Source organism: Peromyscus maniculatus, chromosome 6 (assembly GCF_049852395.1).
Source record: "Peromyscus maniculatus bairdii isolate BWxNUB_F1_BW_parent chromosome 6, HU_Pman_BW_mat_3.1, whole genome shotgun sequence".
NCBI lineage: Eukaryota > Metazoa > Chordata > Mammalia > Rodentia > Cricetidae > Peromyscus > Peromyscus maniculatus.
This window is the reverse complement of record NC_134857.1, coordinates 90,932,279-90,957,438: the sequence shown is the minus strand read 5'-3', so window position 1 is coordinate 90,957,438 and position 25,160 is coordinate 90,932,279. Positions and strand designations below refer to the sequence as shown.

General features: G+C 36.2%; 1 long non-coding RNA gene across 1 annotated transcript; it reads right to left on the bottom strand.

The window, feature by feature from the left end:
- Nucleotides 1-4,841: 4,841 nt before the first annotated feature.
- Nucleotides 4,842-23,064, bottom strand: LOC143273957 (uncharacterized). Its single transcript, XR_013052310.1, has 4 exons — nt 23,001-23,064; nt 20,933-21,055; nt 13,319-13,426; nt 4,842-4,985 (listed from the first exon to the last, which is right to left on the bottom strand). It is a non-coding gene; the product is annotated as an uncharacterized LOC143273957 (long non-coding RNA).
- Between the last annotated feature and the right edge of the window lie 2,096 nt (nt 23,065-25,160).

Below are 25,160 nucleotides of genomic sequence, written 5' to 3'. Positions count from 1 at the left end.
TATATGCAGACATATGTTGAAAAACACAGCATGTTTACAATGTCAATAGACCAAAGACTATGATGTCAGTAAAATAATAAGAAAAAATTAATAAAATGATAAAGCATATAAAAATATAAATGGCCAATTGAAATCACCACAGGGACTTTCCAGAATTACCTGATCTTTAAGAATTCTGACCTGTAGTAAGGTATTATAAACTTTCATTATGACAGTAAGTGTGAAGCAAGAAATACACGAAGGCAGAGTGTCTCTATGTATTTAGGAATGTATATATGTATATATGTATATACATATTACAACAACTAGGGAAAAAAGAGGCCAAGAATTTAAAAGAGAGTAAGGAGTGGTATGTATATGAGAGGGTTTGGAGTAGGAAATGTAAGGGATAAATGACGCAATTATATTATAATCTCATAATAGTGAAAAAATAATTAATAAAAATAAGAGTGAAGGACTACCATGCTGCCAGCAGCATGTGAATGGACTGTCACTCAAAAATAAGAGGTCAAATGTGCCTGGTCAATTATCATGTGTGGTAGCTCCTTAACAAGTTAAATGTGTTAAGCTTTTTATATTTCCAAATGCAGAATTACTCAGAGAGTGATGGGATAATTTGCTTAACCAGTTGTTATGCACATGGAACAGCTGCAGCAAAGCATTTTCTCTGCATTTACAAGTTGAGTGGATAAACTGATGCTTAGAAACTGATCATCAAAATGTCCTTCACTAAGCTCTAGTCATCAGCAACATTCACTTCTAAATGAGCCATAAACCTTTCTGCTCAGACAAGAGCAGAGTGGCATGTATCAAGCTCAGTTCTGAAGTCATACCATTTTTAATCCTTTACTTTCAAAGTAAAAAATAATTATGTGTTTCAGCTTTGCTCTTTTTAAATTATCTGTAAGGCTAGGTAACCCCCAATATTCACTTTGACCCAGAACATTTCCAAATCTAGTGTTTTTGTACTAGATGCTAAAAGCAGATAACCACACAGAGGTACATTGTATCACCATGAATTAAGCATCATGATCTCAAGTCACCCAAGTCTGACAAGATATGAATAAGGAGACTTGATGTGACAATTGTGTGTGTGTGTGTGTGTGATATGTGCGTATGTGCATATGCGTGTGTGTACTTCAGAATGGACCTGTTAACTTCTCATGATTCGAGTATGGTTTCTAGTCGCCCATTTTCTAACAAAGGTACTACCTTGGGGCAATTTGGTAAAAGCTTTGCTGCATGATAATGAAAAGTTGAGCAACACATATGAAACCTAATATTTATTTAAATAGCATCATGAATTAAAAAAAAACCTAGATACTTTGCAATATTCATCTCATGACAACAGAGTACTTGAAAATGCTGTAAAACCTAAAAATAATGCATTTTAATTTTCGTAACAGCTTGAAGCAAAATTGGATGTTTTAAAATTAAAATCATATAGGGCATTGAGGGGTAAGCCTTAACTCATACAATGAGGCATTATTTGATCTAGTATCTCCTATTAAATCAAAGACATTAGCCCAAATACTTTATGGCATAAAAACAGATTATGACAATTTTTATAGTATTACCCCAAGTGTTACCAAACTCCTTACTACAGCAGGTATCTTATCTCATATGGATGAGCTGTGATTTATGACTTGTAGCCTGGAGATATTCAAGAAGGGCCTGACCAGGTAGTGACTTTAGGCTACTGAGCTCTTTCTGTATAGTTGGAAACAAAAGTCAGGGCTACCTGGTCTCAAGTATAACTTTCAATTTTATACATACATACATATATACATACATTCACACACACACACACACACACACACACACACACACACACACACACACACATATATGAGTGTGGGTACAGTTTCAAGATGGGTTTCTATGTGTAGCTCTGGCTGCCCTAGAACTCATTCTGTAGATCAGACTGGCTTCAAAGTTACAGAGATCCACCTGCCTCTGCCTCCCAAGTTCTGATATTAAAGGCATGAACCACCACCACCTGGCTGAAATACATTTTACTAGATAGATTTTATATTTGCAAACCAAATATGGTGAGTTCAGAGAAGTCAAATAGAGTATCCCCAGGACTCAATAAGCCCCATTAATGTTCAAAATCCTCACAGATACCACATGGCATTTGACTTAAGCGCTTCATAAACAATTTACCACCACTTCCAAGTGCCCAACATGTGCCTGTCAAACATAATTACATTGAGGCAATGCTCATTGTGTAAGTTTAGTGTATGTAAGCTCACAAAGGAAAAGGTTCTTCGTCAACAGAGAACCTTCCACCACACAGTACTATGCCAGGCTGCCACCAAGCAAATAGAAACCAAAAATAATAATTATAACGTCCATCAAATAGGTAACAAACAGAACCACAACAGGAAAAAATAATCCAAATATATTTTTGAGATGGTTATTTTGATTATATGTCCTTTAGCGAATGATAGTGAGAATTTCAGAGAAATCTATTTAATTTACCAGGTCTGTCTTGGTAGTAGAATAGCTGCAGCAACTTTACGTTATTCAGTGGGTGTGGTTGTTTTGAGTTGATGAACAAAAGCATGGAAATGCTAGGGCCCAGACTCACTTTGGGAGAAGGAGAAATAATTTGGGAATATTTGTAAAAGAAAGAACAAACCCTATAACTGGAACTGAAATAGAAAGTTCCTATGGGCTCTCATGAAAACTTGATAATAATAAAACAGTTTTTTCATTGCTATCTGCATAAAAAAAAGTAGCAATACACTCATGCTCATTAGCAATAAGCATGCATAAATAAGCCTATAATTGTCCTTGTATATTCATATAGCTCTGCTTTCAGAATTAGACCACCTGTCTGTCATTCTCTACTAAAGTGATTAGCCAGCTTTCTGACTTCTTTCCTTGCATGCTTTCCTCATGTGGTCCTGTTTCCATGCAACAAAGTGGTCCTACTAAGAGCAAGTGCAGTCATGGATCACCACATACTGCTGCTTTTGTTGGAGTCAAAGTCAAAGTCCTTTAAATATCTACAGAATCGGTCTCCACATTTTCTTGCGTGGCTGAGATATTGAAGCCATCCTGGCCACCCAGTTTCTTCTTGAACTCTGCAAGAGCTTTATCAACTCAGGATCTTTGTCTATGCTGCCCCCATTAATTCAGACTGCTCTTATCTAAGAGCCGGGTGGCTCCATCCCTTACCCCCATTGTCTCTTCACTTAGCCCTTCTTACCTCTGTGAGTTCCTTTCCCATCCCTCTGTGTCTGCACATTAACCTTCTTATGGGCTAGGGTTTGGTTGTTGTTGTTGTTGTGTTTCATTGTTTCTTTCCTCATTGATTTATCTTTATGTTCTCTCTGTACTACTTGAATGCATAATCCCTGAAACTGTTTCTTCAACACTACAGCTAAAGAGCTTAAAATAACATTGGTACATTAAAGATGTTCACAAATTTTCACTTAGGTAATGAAGTATGAATACACCCGAATATGTGTGTGTGTGTGTGCGTGTGTGTGTGTGTGTATACACATATACATATATATATAATTACAGTATACATTATATAATGTCATATGTAATTTGACCAAAATGAACTGACTTTGTGAGTTCTTATGGGGGCAATATAATATGGATACTGTGATAACTGTGAGTGAAAACATGACCCAGGTTTGACAAACAGGAAGTGGGAGAAAAAGAGATACAGTTGCAGATAAGGAAGCAGTGGCTTCTGTGTGCACTGTGCACAGGGAAAATAATTATTGAAAATTGTGATCTTGTAATAGCACAGGATCTTAAGTAAGTAGAGGTTATTGTGCTAACACCTTTTCTCACACTTAGATCATCCAAAATGCCTTTGGTATACCTTATGAATGGAAAAAAAAGTCATCACTCAGACCAGAGACTTTGAACTGTTACAGGAGTACCCAAGTTGGAAAACTTAATAAATCAAAGACATGTATATACAGGCATTTCTACCTTAGCAGATGAATGCTAAGAAACCAAAAGTCATGTTTCTATGTCATTGCTATTTTCTTTCCTTTCATGGGTCTGATCATAAATATAAGATTTTAAATAACAAAGATGTAATATTCTTGGTAAAATATTTTTCGAACGATATGATAACACTTGCATTTACTGCTCAACTAATTACTTTTTTCTCTCTTGAAGAAAAATTCAATGAAGTATGATTATTCTATTATAAAGGTAATTTCTGTGTCTGACTTCAATTTTTCTTTCATTTTGTACATCATCCTTTTTTTTAGTAGACACAACTTGAAATAGTCTAAGAAAAACTCCCTGAATCCAGAAATGCACTGGTTAGTGTTTAATAAACAGAGATGAAATGTCTGGTTACAGCTCATTCGGATATGGTTGTGATGAGCTATCATTATGTTGCATTATTTACATCCCAGAAGAGAGAGCATCAAAGCATCTGCCTGCCTCCAGAAGCCAATGGTCATGCACACAGAGCTTGGCTGTGTTGCAAACAAACACCTGTGAGTCACCTCTCCACTTCCCTGTGAACTCTGCCAGCAAGAAATTTGGGGCTGCTCATAAACATACACAGAGCCTTCCCTCTGGCAAATGCTGAAAATCAGTAGTTTGTATCTGAAGTTGACTTAAATACAGATTAACTCCACAGTACACTAACATTTTATTTGATGTCCTTCTCTCATTATCCCCAAAGTTCTAATGTTTATTTTCACAAGGAATCAGAGTGAGACTTTGTCAAAAGAAAGGAGTGAGCCCTCATTTTTTCTGCTGTGAAACAATCTACACCTTCATTATCAATGTTAACTTCATCACAAGGCCAATTCAGAGAATAAATTTATGCTACAGGTTTACTTATTGCGTTTGACATAGTATTTAGTTCATAGGTGGTACAGAATAAGCATCCCTTAAAAGAATGTTCAAGAAGAAGGAGTTGAAAGTTTGGTTCAGTGTTTTCCTTCCGGTGCAGCACGCTTAAGTCCTTGGATTCCTTCTTCAACAATGCGAAACTGAAAGAATAGGACAAAATAATATTTAAAACAAAAGAACATTTATAAAAATAAACTCACCTGGGCCTGAAAAATGGCTTTGTGAGTAACAATGTGTGGTGGCAGGCCTAATGATCCCGGGACCTTCATAGTGGAGAGAGCCAATGTCACAAGTGTCTGAATTGCTCAACCATTTCGACAGCCCCATAACTTCATTTTAAATCAAATTTAACAAAGCATAATTTACATCAAAGAAAAGTCATATTGTATCATACTTTTTCACACTGCTGGACTTGAATTTTCTCAAATTCTGGGTTTGTATTCATGAAGGGTATGCAACTGCAATCATATCTGTGTTTTGTGATCTAGCACAGTAAAACAAATATAGAGTGTTTTTTTTTTCTTTCAGCATTTCACAAGTTTGTCAATGATGACCATTATTTCTGTCCTAAGCTTGTCTAGAATTCACAAGCAAAGCTATCTTGGACTACATTTTTCTTCATAAGGAAGTTTTAATTACAAAATTGTGTAAACATGTCTCCCCATTTATTTAGATATTTAATTTAGATATTTAATTTCTCCCAGCAATTTTATCCCATTTTCTCCTTGAAGCTCTTGTATGTATTTAATTAAGCCCATTTCTAAATAGTTTTCTATGTCAGTTTTGAGATGGCACATTTATGTAGCATTTTAAAAATCTCCTTTTCAGTTGTTTTTTGTTGCTATGGGGAAATGCAACTGATTGTTTTGTGTGTGTCAGTTGGTATTCAGTGATATCACTGGATTCATTGCTGGTCTTAGTACTTTGGTCACAGACTCAGGAACTTCCCTGTGCATTGTAGTGTCATCTGCAAATAAAGCATACATTTACCTCCTTCTTTCTAAATGCTGTAACTTTTATTTCTTATATTTTCTTGATCAGTGTTGGATATAGTAAGCAAGTGAATTTTGCTTGTTGATATGGGCACAGCCATGTAAATGAACCTAATGCCTCAGCCCCTTTGGCATGGTAAAGCCTTCCCTGGGAAAGACTCAGAGGGATGGTAAAGCCCTCCTTGGGACCAAATGTGATGCTGACAGTGGGCACAGAAGATAACCACCAGAGCTCCCATCCATAGATGTTTGCTGTGGGATAGTCTGTATGTCAAATTACTCTGATTGGCCAATAAATAAAACACTGATTGGCCAGTGGCTAGGCAGGAAGTATAGGCGGGACTAACAGAGAGGAGAAAAGAAAGAACAGGAAGGCAGAGGGCATCACTGCCACTGCCGCCATGACAAGAAGCATGTGAAGATGCTGGTAAGCCACGAGCCACATGGCAAGGTATAGATTTGTGGAAATGGATTAATTTAAGCTATAAGAACAGTTAGCAAGAAGCCTATGACGGCCATACAGTTTGTAAGCAATATAAGTCTCTGTGTTTACTTGGTCCGGTCTGAGCGGCTGTGGGACTGGCGGGTGACAAAGAGTTGTCCTGACTGTGGGCAAGGCAGGAAAACTCTAGTTACAGATGTTCATGGACTAAAGACTGCTTTCCTACAAAAACAACTACTTCTCAAATTAGCTAACCCAGCCTCCTCTTCCAACTCTATGCAATAAGCCTACTTCCTTGTTCAACTGTATATAAAAAACACTCTGAGCTGTTGGGTTTCTGTGTCTTATCCATCTGTGAACCCAGCTTACCTGATCCCAGCCTTTCTGTGTCCATGTGTCTATCATTTCTTTAGTGTCTGTCCTTTCTTCACTTCCTTGTCACCCTAGTCAGAGATCCAGGACCCAAACCATGCAAGAATGTAGCAGTTGGAAATGAAGGTTTTCAATCTTTCACCTCGTCTTAGTGCCACTATATGTGATAGTAGATGAAGTTGTTCCTGGCTATTCACACTCCTTTAGGAGCTTTGTCATTATTTGTTATTTAGTTTTGTTAAGTTACTTTTCTTCATCTACTGAGTTCATTTTATGATTGTTCCCCTTTTCTCCTAATGTAATCCAATATACTGACCACTTTTCAAACTATAACCCAACTTTTTCTTACAAAGATAAGCATCATTTGGTAATTTTGTATCATACTTTTTCAATACTGCCAGGCTTGGCTTTTCTAATAACTCGTTCACTAAAATTTTTTTCTTTATTTTCACAAAGGGCATACATCTCTAATTTTAAGTGTTGTAATTTTAGCACAATGAAACAATTTAGGAGTATTCTTTCCTTTTGTATTTCATAAGCTTGTGAATGATGACTGCTAGTCTGTCATAAACATGTTCACAATTCACAAGCAAAGCTATCTTGGATTGGATGTGTCCTCATAAGGAAGTGTTAATCACCATATTCATATCTTTGATAGCTGCATGGCTACTAACCTGTTTTTCCTCAGTTCAGATTTTGTACACTGTGCCTATCATGAAATAGATCTATCACATATTTTACAAGTTTATTGGTATATTAAAAATCTGCAGCAATATTCCAACATTTGTTACTGAAATCAGTTATTTCTGTTCAATTTAGCTTTATGCTTTCTGTTTTATTATAAATTTCAAGGAAAAACCCACTGAAATTGGCTAATTTTCTCTTCGTTTTTCTCCTCCTTCCGCCACCATCTGTAATCACCCCATCCTCAGTTTTTACGGCTTACTTACCCTTATTATTGTGTTTATCCTTACTGTTTCCACTATTGCCTTTTGCTGATTTTTGACTTAATTTGTTTCATATTTTTAACATTTGTGAAAGAAACTTAAATAATCTCTTTTGATTGGATTCCTTTTCTTCTAAGATTTACATTGTACAATTTCCCAATACTTACCACTTAAGTTGCATCATTCAAAATTTGTATTTCTTTATTCATCCACTTTGAAATGTTTTCTAAATTTCAGGTATTTTTAACTTGATCCATGTGTACTTTGACCTGTTGATTGTTTCTGATGTCAGTTGACATGAGTGTGTACTATTCATTACTTGAGACAAGATTGTGGAGATTTGTACAACTTGTCTTTTATCTCTTTGGGTGTGTGTGTGTGTGTGTGTGTGTGTGTGTGTGTGTGTGTGTGTGTGTGTTTTAATTTTCTCATTGCTGCTGCTTCTGTAGATTTGTTGTTAGGTATGGGTTCAGAGTTTGTACCCCAGGTTGATCTCTACTTGACATCCCTCTGCCTGGAGCTCTTAAGTGCTAGTACTACAAGCATTTACCGTCATGGTCATGTCCAGCTTCTCTTCAGTTGTGCCAGATTCTCTTTGTTTAAATCAGACAACTTGGGACCATCTCACATCTAAGAGCCTGACTTCCTGTCCTGATTCTCCCCTCCCTCGCCCCGCCCCCGCCACTTGCATTTGAATAGATCTTCAGGAGCAGTGATCTCTTTTTCTCTGCAGTTTGTAGTCTCTGCTCCTTTCACTTCTTCACATACTCACTTGCACTTTGAACTCCACAAATATATTCAGGTAGAGGTTTCTTTCATATTTGAACTTATTATCATGTTTGTTTCTCTTGATTCTTTTAATATACTTATAATCACTGTTTTAAAATCATTCTCTAATAATTTTACCATCTGTCATTTCTGGATCTGTATCCATTAACTAGTTTTGTTCTTTATAATGAGTCATATTTTCTAGTTATCTCATGATTTTTAATTGACTTCTGGAAAGTTTAAAATTTACATTGGTGACTTTTTAAAAAATGTTTTTCTTTAAAGAATTTTGACTTCTACTTGGGCTGGATGTTGAAATTCACTCAAGATGGCTAAATGTTTAACTGTTACATCAGAAACCTTAAAACTCCTAGAAAAGAAAAAGACAAATTAAAGTTTTCTTGATAATTACCTTGGCACTGAATTTTTGGACATGACACCAAAAGCCTCAAAAGCAAAAAGTCAAATATAAACAACCTGGACTTCATCAAACTAAGATTGTCTTTTCCTTAAAAAAAAAAAATGGCATTCTACAGAATGCAGAAAATATTTGTAAAGCAAAGAAAAAGTTGACATCAACTCAATCATTTAAAAGAAGCAAAAGTAATGAGAAAGAAAAAGAGAAAACTTATTAAAATATGAACAAATAACCTGGGCAGTCATGCTTCCAAAGAAAAATAAATACCCAATGGTGTTTGAAAGCTGTTTAACATCACTAACCATCAGGAAAAAAAAATGTACATTTGTAGATGTAACCAATCGTATTATTAAAATAAGAAACACAGAGCCAAGGTAAAAGAGAAAAGCCGAGAGGTCAGAGCTCAGAGATAAAATCTTACCTCCTACAGTGCTCCTAGCTTCCCCGAGAGAGGGAGGTACTTCCTGTGTCCCTGTTTAAATAATCTTTCTGTTCTGCCTTCTCATTGGTTGTAAACCCAACCACATGACTGCCTCATCACTGCCTGTAAGTACCGCCCTCCAGGTCTTAAAGGCGTATGTCTCCAATACTGGCTGTATCCCTGAACACACAGAAATCTACCTAGCTCTTCTAACCACCACGCTCTTACTATGGCTCTAATAGCTCTGACCCCAGGGCAACTTTATTTATTAACATAAAATTAAAATAACATTTCAGTACAAATAAAATATCACCACATACATTAAACTACAATGACCTCACCTCACATTTGCTACTGTTGTTATTATCTAAAAATAAAGGATGAATATTGATATGGAAGAAGGAAATGCCTGTAAACTATTGATGGTAATATAAATGGTAGATATAGTACAGTGAACAAAGCTTTCTCAAAACTAAAAATAGTATTACTGTAAAATCTAAGAATTTTACTTTAAGCCATGGGTCATATAACTGTTAAAGTATTGACATACTACACCTGTGGCTATAGCCTAGTGTTGTGTGCCTTTTCCTGGAGAACCATGAGCAAACATCTCTTCACCCTAGACAGGGCACCAGTAACAAACCTAATATGGGGCCCCACCAAAGAGTTACTTAATGAATTCTTTGAGTTACTTACAGAAGCAGGAATACTCAAAGGCAGTTCCATTACCATAACCCAGTATAGGTTATGATTGATAAAAGCTGCATCCTTTGAGCTCTGCATCTTACAGGCTACCTCGCTAGTCAGTCTCCTCCCACCAGCAATTTAAACTTAAAATCTTGTACATTCAAGTGCTTCCTGACCCTCCACAATTTGATGCACTTTCATTCTGGAGGGAACAATAATCTATAAGATGATATGGCCTATGTTAATGTAGTTATTTTAGTTTGTGTAAAAGCATTCTGATATTTGCACAGTGAAATGACCAAATGGCACATTCCTCAAAATATGACCTTATTATGCCACCATTGGTGCAGGCCATGGCACAAGGGATGGCTGCAGTCCAGAGGCAGAGGACACTGCTGGACAAAGTTCCAGGGAAACTTCACCAGGGGATTCAGTCTCCTATGTGCTGGCTTCTGCTTTCACTTTTAGGAGCAGTTGTCTGCACAGTGGGGCGGCCAGTGGGGGAGGGTTCTGCTTATAGAGCCCCTGGGGAAATATATTCATGCTCCAAGAGAAAACATTGAAGACAGGGTGTAGCAGCCTGAAAGAAGAGTCACAGTAGTAAAAGCCTTCCTTATGCCTCAAGGATTGTCATACCAATAGAGCAGATTCTGAGAAATTTCTTGCTCAGCTCTGGATACAAGATTTCATAAGTATATTCATTGCCCTATTCTGGAGCTCATATAAGGGATAGGAATAGTGTAGGGTGACGGTGACGGAAAAAGAATGAGATATCAGGATCTTCCTTTGGGGAGGGTATGAAAACAACAGACTCCTACCATAAAACAGAGGAACAGGAAAATGCTATAATAAGTCAGTTAAGTGCTTATTCTAAGGTATTTTGTAAATCTTACATTTTAGGAAACATCAAATATTTCTGCATATAACTTGGTTAAGGTAAAAATGATTTCAGACTGTCTAACATACTGTAACCTCATAAGCAGCTCACCAAGACACAGGCTGTAAAAATAGAAGGTCCTATGCTTTGCAGACTCTGAGAAATTTGTAACTTCCAGATTTGACAGACGCTGTCCGAAGATGTTGTTTAAGACAAGACTGTCTGTTTTGTGCTTTGCTTTTTCACCCTGGACGTTTAATAGGGAAGTGAAAAGGAGATCTGGGCTCTGATGCTTGCCAAGTGACTTATGTAGTCAATATGCTGTATAAATAATGGTTGCTCTATTTGAGAGAGAGGGAGCTGCCAAATCCTCAGTTGTATGTGTCCCTTCTTTCCCCCACCAACTCCACACCTTCTCTTCTGGACATGAACCTAACTGAAGCTGGACTTTGGCACAACACCTTACTTGGGTTCCTTTCCCTTCACCATCATCTTTAAAATGACAATAAGAAGAGAATTGGGGAACCATATAACTAGCCCAGTAGTTAACCTTCTCTAAGAAGTCACATTGCTGAAATAGTTGCTTGATGTCTGCAAAGAGTTATTCATAAGTCTGGTCTACTTTATCCAGTTAATTATGATAAGGCAAGTCTTGCAGCAGTTATCTGGAGCCTAGAATGTATCAATATTATAACTGCTCACTTACGTCTCCTAAGAGAAGATCTCTCTTTCAACCCAGGCTGTTCAAAGGGATGAACTAGTGACACATTTGATGCATTTGCTTTCTTTGTTGTTACTATAACAAATTTACTAGCTTAAAACAAAAAGTATCATTTTAGAATTACAAAGGTCAGAAGTTGGCAATGAGTCTTTTAAAAAATGAAATCAAGATGTTGATAGGCCTTTCCAAAATTCACTCCTGTTTCTTTCAGTTTTTAAAGACCGCCCCCCTCTCTTGCCTCATAGAGATTGTCCCTCTCCCCTGCTTATACTGTCATTTGACATTCTCGGTCATCGTTTCATCTTCCTCTTATCAGGACACAGTGTTTCATGATGGACCCACTCAGGTAATCTAGAATAATTTCCCTATCATGGGGAGCTGAATCACATCAGAAAAGTTATCGAATTTGTGACAGAGCTCCAGCAAATGATTCAGTGTGGCACTGGACTTGCATGTTCTGCTGCAGCCTGCCAAGTTCTAGGATTACATGTGTACAGTACAACTTATGGCTTGTAAAGCTATTTTATTGTGTAAAATGATATATTTCAACAGTCTGAGGATCAGCAACATGGGTATATTGAGAAGATGCTATTACAACATCTGGTAATCTTGGTAATGAGTTGATAAAAATCCACATACATGAAGATGTTGGATTTTGAAGTAACCATGGAGAGATTTTATAAATTGGCCATACAGATGTTCAGACCAAGGATATATACTATAATTGATGGCTCTGCACAGAAACAGAATGAATGACACAGAAAGTGAATGATTTTTTTTTCATTCATAGAAGAAACAGGAAAGATCAATGACAGAGAATTATGTAACATGCTTGTAGGTCTTGACAAGTCCAAACTTGGCAAGACAGTCATACAAGATGAAACTTCAACATGAATAAGTATAGCAGTTTTTAATCAAAGTTGCATGTAAATAGTTTGTTGCATTTCTAGGGAACTCAGTCTTTTCTCTTAACACCTTCAACCATTAAAATAAGGCCCAGTTAACATTATGAAGGGTAAAGTACTTTGCTCAAACTCTAGTCATCTATCTTGATCTTTGATCAAAAAACTGAGGATCAGAGGCTAGGCAAGTTGACTTAGTATCAGCCAAAGACAACATAAAACCTGCCACTTTATCAGATAATAAGAGGATAAAGGCAGAAAGTGGAATGTTATTTATATGAAAAGTAAGTCACCTTTAGAGAACTAGAGTAAGGGTGTAGCATGGGGAATATAATCAACTATACAATCATTTTAGCATCCCAAGTATTGAGCGGCCTTGATAATAGAGCAACATAGCTCTCAAGGTAGACTTTCCCATTTTTACAAGGATAGCTCCTATTAAAATAAGTAGTGATAGCTGGATATGATCACTATATAGTGGAACTTTCAAAGAATGAAATAATTATTTTAAAATATAGTTCATCAAATTAAATCAAGTTGACCAGAGCCTATCATTATATAGTATACAATGAAGCCATACAATTGTAACCACCAGTTTATTCATGATTTGCACTGTTCCAGAAAGGTTTATATACATTTTACATGGCCAGATGTGCATACACACACACACACACACACACACACACACACACACACACAGAGAGAGAGAGAGAGAGAGAGAGAGAGAGAGAGAGAGAGAGCAACAAACAATGAGATAAGTAATACTGTTAACATCATTTCCCAGATAAAGGAAATGAGCTTCAGAAAGACAAAGTGACTGAAAATTTTAGAACTGATGTCAATGGTAGAGTTTATACTCAAATAATATGAACTGAGAGCTAATACTTTAGGTGTATCATTCCATCTCTAAAGGTACATAGCCTTACCATTGTCCAATCTTCTCCCTTAACCCACCGCCGTCTGATTTAGTAGGGCTATGTTTTCTTCATTGGTGGAATACAAGCATGGTATAGTGATAATCTCCTCATGGGAACCTGAAGAATAATTACAATTTATTTATAATCGTCTCACACTTAGAATGACCATCTTTTCCTTGTCTATGCCACATTACAGAGAGAAGTATAGATCTATTCTATACTGCTATAGAAGTCTTCAAATACCACATGCTTCACCTCATTTGACTGGATGCTTAAATGTCCTAATTATGTGACTTGGTTCAAATTGATTAGGGAAGCATAGCAGCTTTGGTGAGAAACTTTCAAGGGCTAAGACACTTGTGTTTCTACTCTAGACCTTGAGAACAGTAGGGCTCATTATCTTTGGCTTCTTCTACTTGAATTTTGGGACCACAAATCCTAATACTGCTTAAATTCAAAACTTCAGACTAATTCAGGTAAGCATCACCAACCAGGGACATAAGACTAATGCAGGATAAATAAAAGTGTTGGTGTGAATCATGTGTGTCAAGGTTTTACATTGATGGACATGATTATAACAATATCTGAATAATTCTGGAGACATAGGAACAATGCAGTATATTAAACTAAAATGATTAACAATGTGTGAAAAGATTGATAGTTATGGAATTTTGGAGGAGTAGTAATTTTTAATTATGGCTTGACATAAATTGCAAAGAAGAATGTGAGCATATGTTGAAAGTGAAGAAATTGTGAAGGAATTTATTGAACCAGCTGCAGTAACACTATGTTGTAATTCTAACATTTCTGCCTAGACGTGAAATCTGCTACTGAGTCTTACTAAAACAAAGTAACACACAAAGTGTGTGTGTGTGTGTGTGTGTGTGTGTGTGTGTGTGTGTGTGTGTATTAGAGTGTGGAGGGATGAATTGGTTTCCAGTGCTCTATACAGGTTGCCACTATTTTTATGTTTTATTTTTTAAATTATTTTATTTTTATTTTATTGCATATATATATGTATTCTGCCTGCATGTGTGTATGTACACCATGCATGTGCTATAAATAAATATCATAAATTGATGAGGCAAATAGTCTATTAGAAAAAAATTAGTGAGACAGGAATAGGGAAAAAACAGTTATCAATATATTCTATTTTTGAGATAATAATATAATGACATAATTTCTCCCTTCCCTTTCTTCCCTCCGGTCTTTTGCAGATACCCTTCTGTACTCAACTTCAAATATATGATCTTTCTTTTCAATAATGTGTGCACTCAAATTTTCTTTTTATAAAAGTTTAAATTGTATATCTTCATTGTGCCTAGTACATATGGATATTTTCATTCAAATATAAATGATGTATTAAGCTCACTCTCCTCATTTGCCCTGCTGTTTTCTCCCCACCTGATAGTCTCTAGATAACTTTCATTGTCACACAATAATCACACTGTGGTTGTTTAGATGTATAAGTCTAGAAATCCCAAATAATAGAAAACATACATGTATCTCCCTGAAAATTGTTTAATCCATTTAATAAGACTGTCTCTAGTTATGTTTATTTATTTATTTTTTTGAAACACTGGACCTTCTCTATGACAAAACAATCTACTTTGTATACAGATACATTTTTTTTCTATTCCTCTGCTCTTGAGTGCTTAGATTGGGTCTATGTGGTGTTCTGAATGTAAATGGTCCACATAGGCTCCCAGGGAGTGGCATTATTTAAAAGGATTTTGACATGTGGTCTTGTTGGAGTAAGTGTGGCCTTATTGGAGGAAGTGTGTTACTGGCAGTGGGCTTTGAGGTTTCAAAAGCTCAAGCCAGGCCCAGTGGCTCACTCTTTCTTGCTGCTTCCTGCCAATCCAGCTGTATAACTCTCAGCTCCTTCTCCAGCACCATGTCTGTCTGTCCACAGCATGCTTCCTATATCAACTGTAATGGACTAAACCTCTGAACTGTAAGCAAACCTTAATTAAATGCATTTTTTTTTTTAAATAAGAGTTGCCATGCTCCTGGTATCTCTTCACAGCAGTAGAAACCCTAAGACAATCTGTAACTTTATTGCTGTGAATAATGGCTGCTGTACATAATAAGTTCAAGTAGCTCTGGGATTTGAGTTCCTATGGGAAAATATTCAGAAGCTGTATAGCTCACACACAGGAGAGTCTGATTTTAGTTTCTTTAGATACTCCCATACTGGTTTTTAAATGAGCTGGACTAGTACATTCCCTTAGTGGCATGCAAATGTTCTTGTAGGTCTACATGCCCAAGAGCATTTGTTCTTATCTACTTGCTTAATGAATTCCAGTCTGACTGGGATGAGTTCAAATCTCAATATGTTTTTTAACCTGCATTTCCATAATGACTAATCAGGGTAAACAGTGCATGTTTATCAGCTGTACATATTTCATATCTTAAACACTGTCTGGTCATTTAATTAGCCAATTTTTCAGCCAAGTTGTTTGGTTTCTTGTCTCAATTTGAGTTATTTGTATGTTCTAGATATTCATCCCTTGCCAGATGTAAAGCTAGCAAAGATTTACTTCTACTCTATAGGTTGTCCCTCCACTTAACACTTTGCTGTGAAGAAGCTTTTCAATTCACAAAGTCATGTTTGACAGTTGTTGAAATTACTTCATGACCAAAACTAGTCCTATTCAGAAAGTCCATGCCTATGAATTGACATGCTTTTCCTACTTTCCTACCTTTTTCTCTAACAATATCATAGTTGCAGGTTTTATATTAAACTCATTCACGCATTTGAAGTTGATTTGGGGTCAGTGTGAAAGATAGGGATTATCACCTATTAGTATACATTTGGATATCCAGTTTTGCCAGCTCTATTCATTGAAAATGTTCCAATGTCTATTTTTGGTATATTTGTAAAAATTTATATTGCTATTGTTGCATGGGCTCGTTTTTGGGTACGTTATTCTCATCCTCTGACCTACAAGTCTGTTTTCTGCCAGTGCCATGCTGTTTTTGTTATTCTGGCTCTGTAATATAACTTGGAATAAGATGTGGTGATACCCCCTGCCTAATTATTTTTGCTCAGGATTTCTTTGTCCATCCAGGGTCTTCTTTGTTTCCATATGAATTTTTGCGTTGCGTATTATACTTCTCTGTAGCATGAATCTTAAAAGTTCTTATTAATAAAACAAACCTGAGGCCAGTTATTGGGGTCAATGCTGGTATATCAGAGAGACAGAACAAGCCACATCTATCTCACCTTGCCAATTCCTCAGCCGGTTTTGTTTCCTCAGACTGGAAGCTTCTGAGTCCTCATCTCAGCTGAACTGTGTTGCTCCAAAGCCTGAAAGCTTAACCAGCCAAATGATTAACCAGGTCAAATGCTTCTAGTTTCTGGTCCTCACGCCTTATATACCTTTCTGCTTTCTACTAATACTCCCTGGGATTAAAGGCTCACTTTCTGGGATTAAAGGCGTGAGTCACCATGCTTGGCTGTATCCTTGAACACATGGATTTCTGCCTCTGGAATGCTAGGATTAAAGGCGTGTGCTACCACCGCCTACCCTCTATGTTTAATATTGTGGCTGCTATCTCTGACCCCAGATAAGTTTATTAGGGTGCACAATGTTTTGGGGAACACAATACCACCACACTTCTCTGAACATTGGTACTATGATTTTCATGGAGATTGCATTGAATGTGTAGACTGATTTTGACAGTACAACAATTTTCACAATATTAATTCTTTCAATCCACATCATGAAAAGTCTTTCCATCTCATTCAATTTCTTTCTTTGATGTTTTATAGTTTTTACTGTAAAGGTTTTCTACCTCTTAGATAGGTTCATTCCAATATTCTTGAGGCAATTATGAGTGTGACTGATTCTTTGATTTCTTTCTCAATGTTCTTGTTATTGATATATAAGAAGGCTACTGATCTCTGACAATATTGCAAATTACACTTTTCTGAAAGTAATTATCAGATCAAAAGATTGCTGGTAGAAACTCCACATTTTTTTAAGTAAAGTATTATATGTGTACTTTAACTTTTTTATTTCCTGTTTGTAACATTTTTTTTTCTGCTCACTGCTGTGATCTTCTTGCTCAAGGGCTTCAAGTATTATGTGGAATTACAGTTGACGAAGTATATGAACTTGACTTGTTCCTCATTTTCATGGAAATATGTTCAGGTTTTCTCAGTTTAGTGTTCACTACTGGTTTGTCCTATTTAGTTTTTGTTACAATTAAATATATCTTCCTTTTATTACTAGTCCCATATCATAAAGGGATGTTGAATTCTGTAAAAACTATTTTCTGTGTCTATTCTCATGTGAAATCAGTCCTTAATTTATTTGAGGTACTACATTTATTTATTTCCATAATCTTAACTATATTTGGATCTCTAGAAGCATGTTTTAAATCATGAATGACAATTTTTGTTTTCTTGGGTTTAGTTTGCAACCATTTTTTTCTCTTTTCTTGCATGTGTGTGTGCATGCTAATGTGTATTGGTATTTATGTGTGTGAGTGTAGTTATGCTTATTTGTGTGTACCTTATATTTTGAACAAGTCCCTTGCTTGAATGAATAGTTCTCTGATTTGGCTGGTCTAGGTATCCAACTTGCTCCCTTGTCTCTGCCTCTAGAGTAATGAGAAACAGACAGGCCACCAGAGCCTCCTGGCATTGCTTTTCTTCCTCTTCTTCTTCTTCTTCTTCTTCTTCTTCTTCTTCTTCTTCTTCTTCTTCTTCTTCTTCTTCTTCTTCTTCTTCTTCTTCTTCCTTCTTCTTCTTCTTCTTCCTTCTTCTTCTTCTTCTTCTTCTTCTTCTTCTTCTTCTTCTTCTTCTTCTTCTTCTTCTTCTTCTTCTTCTTCTTTTTCTTTTTTGGTATTGGTGTTGCTGCTGTGTCTTTATCTGATTTTAGTATGAAGGTTATACTGGCTTTGAAAAAGTTTTGGTAACATTCTCTCTTTTTCTATTAATGAAACAGTTTGAGAAGCAACTATTGGATCTTTGAAAGGTCTGATGGATTTCAGCAGTGAATCTGTCTGGGCTTGGACTTCTTAGATAGGAGCTCTTGTTTTAAATTATAATTACTGCTTTAATATTATTGCTTGCTATAGATATGTTTAAAATGTTTAAATGGTTTTTCACATCTTGCTTTTAGTTTTGAATATTATATTCATCTAGAATTTCATTCTTTTACAATTATTTTTCAGGTTAGGTAGAGTGGGTTTTTAAGGTATATCTTAATGATTTTACTAAATATCATTGGGATCTACTGTAAAAGCTCCATTCTCACGTCAAAATATATTAATTGGGTATTCTCTAGGTTTGGACTAATTTGTCTAAGGGATTTTCAAGCTTATTTACCATTTCAAAGAACCAACTCTATTTTGTTGATCATTTATTGTGTCCTGCTTTGCTTCAATAATGTCCACTTAAACTTAATTCTTTGTTCCATCTATTGATTTGAGTTTTGGCTCGTTTTTATATTTCTGGGGCCATATGGTGCATCATATTTATATGAGATCTCTCTTATTTTTTAATATGGGTATTCTTAAACTATAAAATTACCTCCTAGGGGTGTTTTCATTGTATCCCATAGATTTTGATGTGTTGTGTTTCATTTTTTTTTAACTCTAGAGTATTAACATTTTCATTCTTGGTGTCTTTGATGGCCCATTAAGCATTCAATATCAAATTGCTTCATGTACATGAGCTTGTGAATGTACTGTACCTTCTCTTACTGTGAATTTTTAGTTTTATTATTGTGATCAGATAGAACATGATAACTTATTTTAATTTACCTACATTTGTTAGTATTTTATATGATCTCTCTTAGAGAAAATTCCATGGACTTCTAAGAAGACTATGAATTTTGAAATCTTTGATGAGATATTCTATAGATGTTTATTTAGTTAATTTGATTTATGATTTCATTTAACTTAGATGTTTTCCTGATTAAGATTATTAAGTGGAGAAACTGAATTTTCCTACTACTATTGTGTTGAGCTTAATCTTTGCATCTTTACATCTAGCTGTATTTTTAATCAAGTTGGGAGAATCTGTTTTCAGTACATATATGTTTAAAGTTGCAATGTCCTATTAGTGGATTGTTCTCTTAAACAGTATGAAATGACTGCCATGTCTTCTGATTAATTTTAGTTTTAAGTCTATTTTTTTGAGATATTAGAACAGTAGCACCTCATCTAACAAACAGTTTTGACACTATAGGATGATATAATTTTTAACAGCAGGTCAGTAGGACCATTTAATAGTTTATGATTCCACAATTCATGTTCCAAGTTCTGGGCTCATCATAAAATACAGTCATCTATGTATCAACCCATTTTAGTAGGAATCTATTGGGTACCTAACTTGTTGCTTCAAGCCTACTACCATAAGCTAAAATAAATTAGTCAAAACTTCTACCCTTATAGAAATTTATTTTTCCGTTGTTTAGGTGTAAAGAAGAATGGTAATAAAATGTTATACTAGTAAAACATCAACAGTTTGAAAAACATTACAGAAAATGCAAGTAATGCTATGTGAATTAAAAACAAACAGTTTTTGAGAAATGAGACATTATTGAAGTCTTCTGGGAGTACATCATATTGAACTAAAATATGAGTAGGTAGAAGTTAATATAAACAAAAACAAAGTGTGAAATGTATACCAAGAGAAAATTTAAAGTAGTCTTTGGGTTGATAGTGTTAAAATTAATGGAATTATGAAAGATTTAAATTTATAAAGAAAAGAATGCACTATACAAAGATGAAAGCTTGAATTTTACTGGAAAAATTATCAGTCACAAATGTGAAAGGGTGTAATAATATAACAACAAATTGCAAAACCAGAACAAGTACAATTACAAAGAGAAGCAGATAAATCCACTTGGGTTTTGAACATTCAATTTCTCACCAACAGAAATGTGCAATTCCAATGGGTTGAGGAGAACGAACACATTTGGATAACTGATCTGAGCAGATTTCAGGACTTACTAGAGAGCTATGATAATCAAGACTGTGATCGTAGTCAAGGGATAGATGACTTGATCCATGGCACAAAGAGCCCAAAAGCATATTCACATAAACGTAGTCAATTGATATTTGAAAAGTGAAATAAAGAAAGAAAGGGAGATGTCTTCAGTAAATGATGATGAGGCAATTGGGAATCTCCGTGTTAAAAAAAAAATCAAAATATTACCTAGTCACAGAGCTCGTATTTTTCACAAAATTCATTTACATCTATCACAAGTTTTAAAATACAGTATTATAGAACTCTGAGGTGATAATACAAAGGGATATTGAGATAATTTGAGGCTTGATGGTGAGTTTTAAACTATTTATTTATGTAATAAACAGATTTATTTAGCATATTTATTTATTTAATAGGTTGATTTATCTATTTGGAGCGAGAAAGAGAGAGTCTTTGCAGACATGCCAATGCCACAGCACACATGTACAGGTCACAGACAACTGTAGGAGTAGGTTCTCTCTTTCTACCTTGTTTGGAAGCAGGTTCTCTCTTGTTGCTGTTACTTTAACATGTACTCCACTAGCTAACTTGAGAGCTTCTAGACGAATCTCCCATTTCTACTTATAGTCCTACTGTAGATGTGCTGGGAATGACAGGTGTACTACTGCCCCCACCCTCAGCTCTTCACATGGATTCTGGGATCAAATTTCAGTCATCAGGCTTGCATGAGAAGTTACTTGTCTAGCGGAAACATCTCCCTAGTAATGTTTCTTCAGACAAAATATCCATGTCTCAGTCTGCAAAGGAACAAGTTGATATGTGAGATGTTATTAAATTAAACAATAGTATCTGCCTTAAAGCATTGTCAAAGGAAAAGCACACTGTGGAAATAGGAATGAGATAGGATTGCCACCAGAAGCAGTAAGGAAATGCCAAATAAAAAGTGACCAAAGACCTCAATAGACATATCTCCACAGAAGATATATATATCTCTCAAGGAAGCATATAAAAAGGCCCCACATTGCATGTCATTAGTGAATGTGAAACAAAATAGTAATAATAAGAAGTATATACCACCAAAAACATTCTAAAATGGCCAAAATCTAGAACACTACCTCTGCCAATCCTGGAGAGCATGAGAGACACAAACTGTCATTCACTGGTTATGGGAATGAAGCTAGTATAGACACTTGGAAATTGTTCTGAAAGTTTCTTAGAAAATAAACATGTTTTATCATTCAATCCAGCAAACTTCCTACCTGATATGTACTCAAAGGAGTTGAAAATATATGTCCACATCTAAACCTACCCAAAGGGGTTTTTGAAAATATTTTCCAAAATTTAAACGTTTACTAGAATGTCTTTTATTATGGTAAATACATATGTAAAACACAGTACAGCTATACAATGAAATATTATTACACACATGTGCGCAGGAACTAAATAGCCATGAAAAGACATGATGAAAACTTCAAGCATATCTAATAAGGCAAAGAGAGACATCTGAGAAGATTGCATGCTATATAATTCTAAATTGACAACATTCTGGCAAATGCAAAATTGGAGAAAGTAAAAGCATTGAGCATGAGGAAGAGAGCTGTGAAAAGAGCAATGAGGAGATTTTCAGGAAGTGAAATTATTCCGTATGATACTGTAATGGTAGCAAGCCCATATAATGTATAGCAACAGAGCTGCATATGAATATGATCCGAGGAGGCTACATGATTATTTGTTAATATGAGTTAGTGACTGCAGCAAATGTACAACTCTGGAGACAGATGCTGGTACTAGAAGAAACAACATATGACAGGGAGTGGGTATTTGGGACAAATCTTTGCCTGCTGCTCAATTTTACTATGAATCAAAACTACTTAGAAATAAAATGTATCCAATAAAATTCTGAAGACTGTATTTGAAACTTTGTTTATGACAAAGCTAAAGAGATAGATATGTGTCACACCGAAGAACACCACAGACTTGCTGTCATTGCACAGACACTGATCTTCAGGAAATAGTGGATGAGGTTTGCACTATTGAATAGGGCTCTCTGGCTGCAGTATAGAGATCTGTTCCGAGAAGGTGACAGCATGAAGGGGATGTACAAATGGACAGAATGCTGCAGTTTTTCCAGGATAGACACGGCTGTGTCTTAGCAGTGGCTGCCTTGAAAAGCATAAATACTTTGATATTTAGAACTAGAGGTGGCAATCTTCTTGAGAAATTGAGCATCCCTATGCAGCACTCATTTGATGGGGCAGGCAAATTGATGGTTACTGCATCCCTAAGTACAGATACTGTGGTCCCATTTACATGTTAACAAAGTTCTGCCCACAAAGTACAGTGTGAATTGCCTCTGTCATTAAGCAGAGATTGAATATCCACAATGAGGAAAATTTCTTCTGACTTTGTAAATGGCTATGGGTGTTATTTGAATTTGACAAAAGGATTCACAGATCATGTGGTTTGCTCTCTTTGTCATTGAGTCTGCAAGCTAGTGAGCAATGTGCCCATTTATTCTAGAAGGAATAAGCACCCATCCAAATCAGAAGGCTGAGTAATGGCTCTCAGTAATATTCTCATCAGAACTCATTCTGGCATCAAGCTAAGTTCCCCAGACAAATTACCGAGTTTCACCCATAAATTTTTTCCCATATTCCTCTCAGCTGAAGCTTTAGCCTAACTTCCTTTAAATTTCTCTCCTGTTTTTCTTCTCTCCCATAAAATAAATGCCAATGATTTCACCTCAGAGTGCCTTCTCCATTTTATTTTCTTATAACAAACTCTTCTCAGTCTCCACCAATGTATCATGAACTGCAAATGAAGTTGGAAAAAAAAACATCATTTAGATGTTAAACTCGTTTGGAAAATTACCACTATTTTTTCTTTCTACATGGTCCTAAAATCCATTTTTATGCTTGAGATATAATATTACTTAGGAAATATTGTTAAATAAATACATGAATGAATGAATGAATGAATGAATGAATGAATGAATGAAACAGATATAGTTTATCATACCAGTCCCCTCCAATCCATGATCATGTATGCTGTTTCCTATCAACCACTTTTCAAGCTTCCATGCTTCTCCTCTAAGGCATGGCTCATGGTAATAATTAAATAATTCACTGACATATGTTTATGGTTTAGAATTTTTAAGGTCTCTAACAGCAAGATCCCACTCCAACTCACTCACTACTAAGCATTTGTGATTAATACACGGCTAAAACTTGAAAGTGGGGCAATAAGTATATTTTTTGGCAGATGAATAAATGATATATAAAATTATTAGGATAAACGAAGGCTGCTCAGTAAATGGAGGATTGTTGCTTCAGATTTACCCTGGTTCTGTACTGAAGAAAATGACAGTCCAGGGAAATCCAGGGCCCTCTTTCATAGCTTGGAAGATGGCAGGGTCATGTTTCCATCTAGGTCTCCTGATCCTGTGGCCTGTGCTTTGAAATGGAAACTATGCTCTACTGCATCGTTTAAGCCATGGTGTATTCATTTAAAGCACCAAAGATCACATTTTAGTGAGAGAATGAGTTTGTAGTAGGAGATGAATCAATTCAGCCATATGGGAGGAAGGAAAAAAAAAGGAAGAGCTGAAAAACTGCCTTTCACTTTGTGCAATACGGATTGTCACAGGAATCAAATTTGGCACATGCTGTAAAGCAGAGGGGAAAAAAATAGCCCACATTGGATGGAAAATATGACTTGCATGCTGTCTGTGCCTTTAAAATTCTGAAGAGGATACTGAATGACTCATGGACTGAGGGCATGATGTTTGATGATGGGCTTTTTATACATTTATCCCTAGGCAGCTAAGAAGAGGACCTGAAAAATTAAAGTTGACCTCAGACATAATGAATGCATTAAACACTGAAGTGCCTGGCTGAGGTCAGGCAGCTTCCTTGAAGGAAGTGGCTGTGTCTCAGGACACCCAGTCTCCAGACAGAGTCAGGGCGAGGAATCAGCCTGCTGGGCATAAAGCATTTACATCTGTGTAACTCTGTCACTTCCCTCTGAGGTTGTTTCCAAACTTGCCTTCAGCAGCATCCCCAATTCAGAACCAGAGCCTTAATGCCTTCTAATCAGAGCTGTGCTCTAACAGCAGCCATTAGTGTATGCCTCTGACTGGTACCAAAGTCTAAAAATGACAAGTGAGCCATGGAAGTTATGGATGGATAATTACGCACTCTAATGAATTGCCCATATCCAGGTCTTACTCATTCTTACTTTACCTGTGGCTCTGCAAAACAAGCCTCTTCCTAAATACTGGGCCTTCAGATAGGTCCTTAATAAACACTTTCAGATCTTTATGGAACTTTAAAAGACTCCAAGTAACTCATGGTTTCATGGGTCACACAGTCATGGGTCACTTTAAAAATCCTGTTCTGTGGGATTCATTTAGCCTATATAGGCAGTTGATGGGGACTGCCATCTCAAGAGGCACCCTTGATCCACTGTTGGATGTTAAAATCAGTAGAAAACACTTCCAAGTTTAAGTCAACATTGACTTCCCTATAGATCCTGCACTTCTGGCTTCTGTAGCTGTACAGCAGTGCATAAATCCTTTCCTTACCTTGCATGTAATAGTGACAGAAAGTACAGCATACTCCAAAGAGCACCAGGAACAGGGAAGATGGTTCAGTAGTAAGAGAAGACAGGCAAAGCCTGCTGTGACATTCCCACCTCCATTCCTTTGCCTCCCCAGCATCAGAAGCAACCAAACTCAAGCAGTAGGACTCACTACTTATTAACTGCATAACCCAAGCTCTTCACCCTCCCTAGGCAAGCTGAAAGGGGAATCACTTTGCCTTATGTGATTAAATTTTCTTCAGAGCTCCTGTTAAGTTATATACGGTGTTAATAACTCTAATATGCATCCTACCCAGAGGACAA